Raw genomic sequence first — 4,537 nt, 5'->3', positions numbered from 1 at the left:
GCTGAGGTTGGGTGCTGTGGTATGTCTCAGTGGGAGAGCATGTGACTGAAGAAAAGCTGAGAATGGGTGTGGCATGCACACTGATGGAGATACAGCAGTAGCCTGGAAACAGCACATTTATTATATATTGCTGCATAAGGAGGTAGGTTATCATATACTGTTGAATGAGAGGCCAGTTAGCTAATATCTGTGGCGTATGATGGGGGCGGGGGGAGGTCTCTGTAGTGAAGCAGTCTCAAGCTACAGTCATCTAGGAAGAGGAAGCTGTGGTCAATACTATCAGCATACACAGTCAACATCTGTAGGCCTTGCCAGTCCCATGGATCTGAGGGAGTGTTTATGTCAATGAGACATTCCAGACCTCATCTGTTCCTTACACTATTCCTCTAGAAACAATATGCCCCAAGGCATCCCCATTAGCCCCACCTGCTGACATGATTCCAAGTGTGGGCTGAGCAGCCCAGATGCATGGATATAACATGTTCCTGTCAGAAGACTTTTGAGCACCCACATAACACCACTAGGGGAAAATTCCATGCCTGACCTCGTAGTAGGAGGAAAGCTGTTAGTTGAAATATAGGTATGCTAAAATTATCGTATAAAATTACTTTCAACATACATATATAATTTACATAGGAGACACAAGTTATTTGCATGTTTACACAGATTCCTGTAACAATAAGTCTTTCGGCCAAGCCACCCGAGCCCTGCTGCCACATGGGCACTTTCCGCCAGGCCGCCCAAGTTCTGCCCACCACCACGTTAAGGTCCTAAATAACATACAGAGACTTCTATTAGGTACAAATGCTGCTTGGCCAATGACTAAGATTTCTCATCTGCTAGCTCAGTCTTAATTATCATAAATCTATATATTTTATAAGACTTATCGGAAGCCGGCAGCAAGCATCCTGTCTTCCTGGGCTCACATGGTGACTCTGTGCTTTCTCCTACCTTTCCCAGAATCCTCCTTGACTCCTAGACCCACCTATCTTGTTTTCCTATTGGCCAACAGTACTTTATTTATCAACCAATAAGACAATCATATACACAGAAGGACCTCCCATCATCTCCTCTTTTCTGTCTAAATAAAAAGAAGGGTAACTTATCTTTTATAATAACTGAAGAAAACTGTAACCGTAACTATCTGTCTTCAACTCCATCAAAGACCACAGAAGGATAATATATAAACTCTAGAATAGGTTCCATTCTCAAAGTATCTTATTTTGTTTTTATCCACAAAATTGCAACCTGAATCCCTTTGATTCACAAGCATTTTGGATAAGGGATATGCAACCTTACTAATACCAGAAGCACCATGTCTCAAGCCTTGAGAGGTTTCTCACCCTTCTTTGCTCCAGATAATCTAGAGAGGAACCTTCGGTTGACATCATGTCCAGGAGATGCTGGCAATTTACCCATCAGATCCGATCTGCTGCAGATCTGAGACAGCAGCAACGGCAGACAAGTCGGCGAGGATGGGGAGGGAGATGCATTCGGTGTGGAGTGTGGTAAGCTTGTGTCCCTTTGTCTCTCTCCCGTTTCCCTTGGGGACAGCCCAGTGAGTTGCTGGTCTGCAGTTCAATACCTGGAAGGTGGACTGGAGGAATCTCCAGTGCCTGGCACCTCCTCCCTCAGTCACAGGCCCTGCCTTCCAGCAAAAATGTGGTTGAAGAAACTCAGACAAGAGTCTTCCTGCTCCCTCCTCCCACTTCCCCCTCATATCTTATTAGTTCTTTGAGAATCATACAGCATCTTTTTATTATTTACCCATCTCTCTACTCCTCCCAGATTCATCCCACCTTCCCAACCCACTCAACTATGTCCTACTTTTTAAACCACAAAGTCCAATTCCCATTGCCCATGACAGTATATACATTTTATTCAGCAATGCTTCAACCATATCCCTTATTGTGGCACCAAAAAGTTCATATCTCAATCAAGCAACATATTTCCTCATCTCATGTAGGTATTTTCAAAGTAAAGCAATGTCTTTTTCAACAAGAAAAAAATGTGCCAGGCATGTTGGTATGTATCTATTGTCTCATCACTTGGAAGGTCAGGCTAGGAGGACTTTGCGTTCTGGGCTAGCCAGGGCTACATAGGAATATTATGTCTCAAAAGAACAGAAAGGAATGGAGAAAGAAAGAAAAACAGGCTGCCATTGTGTTGGTTCTGAGGTGGCTGCTGTGGGGTGCCACCTGAGTGAGCAGGCATGTGGAGCAGAGAGCACAGCATGGGATCTGCCTGAGTGTGAGCGGCAGCAAGATCAGCCTCATTTTCAAGGTGGAGATTTGCTACAAGGGCATCCTCTACACCACTGACTCCAAGGACTCCATAGTAGCCCTCACCAAGGTTCGATCCTTCGGTACAGAAGACAGCCCAACTCCACCTCAAGGTGAAGTCTTTGAGTGTATTATATTCCAGGGAAGTGATATCAAAGACGTCACTGTTTGCGAGGCACCAAAACCAGTGTTCTTTGCCTCAGGATCCAGCTATTGTTCAGTCTTTCATTTGCTCAGCTTCTTCATTCCAGTCAGTGGTTTCCTATGGACCCTTTGACAGGATGCCAGTATACAGTCAGTTCAGTCTGAGCACATTGGTTGGGCAGCAGTTTGAAGTCATTGGTGTTGCTGGGAGCTCTTGACATCCTTTGGAACAGAAGCATTGGGTAGCAGTGCATTATCACAGAGCAGTGCAACTAGTTCTGCCTTCACACAGGCTACAAGATCTGTAAAACCACAGCTAGCCTAAGGTCGACAAGCCCTCAGTTAGACCTTTTGAGCAAAGGCCCAACCATGGAACAAGCAATACAGACAGCCTCGGTCCACTTAGCTACTCTAGCACCTGTTAGGAGAAGGAGCCCTGTACCAACCAGGTCTTTGCCATCTACCAGCCAGAACCAACAGACAACCAAGAGTACAGATGAGCTGAAGTACACAGAGTTACAAGGCCAGAAAATGAGCAGCTCACAAGTGACAGCAAGAGGCAAGTAGCTCCAGGTTCCTTCTGCTCCAAGGGGAAGATGTGGGGGTCATTGAGATGGCATGGGAAGATTTGCTTGCTATCAGTCGAGATAGTCTAATGAAATTTGAGAAAGACTTTGACTTTGAAAGTACAAATGCACAATTTAACAAGGAAGAAATCAAAAGAGAGTTTCATAATAAACTTAAATTAAAAGAGAAACCTGTAATGGTGAAGATAAAGGAGGCTTCAGAGTTGATACTCAAAACATCAAAGGGAATGCTGAAGAAGAAGATCCTCTTGGACCCAACTGCTATTAGGACAAAACTAAACCCTTCTTTGACAGCATTTCTTGTGATGGTAATAGAAAAAGAAGACCAACCTGGGCTGAAGAAATGCTAAATTAAATGCTAAAACAACTGGAATCCAGCTTTGTCCAAATCATGACCATAGGGTCTCCCCAGGCAGAGGAGGTCTTGGCTTCCACAGTGGCAGAGGATGTGGCAATGAAGGACTTTGACTGTCCCTCGAGGATTTCATGGTGAATTCAGTGGTGGGTGGTCACGGGCGAAGAGAGTTTGCAGATTTTGAACATAGGAAAACCATGGCTTTTCAACCCTAAAAGGTCTGGATTGGTCATACTGCTTTCTGAAAAAAAGACAACAAAGTTGCTGCATAGTCTACAAACAAGTGTTTGAAAATAGGGGACTCCAAGGTCTTCATGGTCCTGGAAAGCAAAGAATGAAGAAGTGAGGTTGCTGTCTGTCTGTCACCAGCACTGGGTTTTTTTTTCTGCTTCATTTCAAAGCCGCACTGCAGTTGCTTTAGGGCAGGATGGCTTGTCTTGAAACACAAGCATTGGTGTATGTGGAGGAGCAGAAGGCGGTGATCCTTGCCAGAGTTGAACCACAGCAAGATGAATGGAACTGGCTAAGTCTTTTTTTCAATCACTGAAGGCTTCCAATTTCTTGTCACAAATTAATTGTATTCGGTGATTACTTCCAGCTGCCTGAAGGTAGGCCGTGATACTGTGCTTTGAGCCACACAGGTTTTATGTGTGTGTGTCTTTCTGTTTCTTTTTGGAGAGCCTATAATATGAGGTATCTTATTTCAAAACTTAATTAGGGTGCTGGATGGTAGAGAATTTTGTCAGTCAACTATGTACACACAGGTAAATAGTGTTTCTTCAGCAAAGATGTGTGTGTGTGTGTGTGTGTGTGTGTTGTAAAATTCCATTGCCAAAGAAACATTAAGAACTTTGTGTAGCTGTATAAAAAGCAACTAACTTTTTAAAAAAATAAACATTTTAAGTCATCAAAAAAGAAAAAGAAAACAAATGATGAAAAAGCAAAAAAAGAATGGTAAAACACATACAAACGTATGCTCATCACTCCTGACTGTGGGAAGCAGTGGGTCTCTGACTCTTGTACCGGCTCTTGGGACTCTTTTCCTCTTGTTGGGTTGCTGTGTCCAACTTCAATATTATAGCTTTTGCTTTATTTTATTATATATTTTTGTTGTATTTGGTTGTGATCTCTTGGAAGCCTGTTATTTTCTAATGAGAGGCAGAAAGGGA

The 4,537-nt window shown here is 43.4% G+C and overlaps 1 pseudogene; it reads left to right on the top strand.

Moving 5' to 3' along the window:
- Positions 1-1,475: 1,475 nt before the first annotated feature.
- On the top strand, positions 1,476-3,583 carry LOC100769557 (annotated as a pseudogene).
- Positions 3,584-4,537: the final 954 nt, after the last annotated feature.

The sequence above is a fragment of the Cricetulus griseus genome, unplaced genomic scaffold (genome assembly GCF_003668045.3).
Source record: "Cricetulus griseus strain 17A/GY unplaced genomic scaffold, alternate assembly CriGri-PICRH-1.0 unplaced_scaffold_584, whole genome shotgun sequence".
NCBI lineage: Eukaryota > Metazoa > Chordata > Mammalia > Rodentia > Cricetidae > Cricetulus > Cricetulus griseus.
Note: the sequence above shows the minus strand (reverse complement) of the source record. Positions and strands in the feature narration are given on the sequence as shown.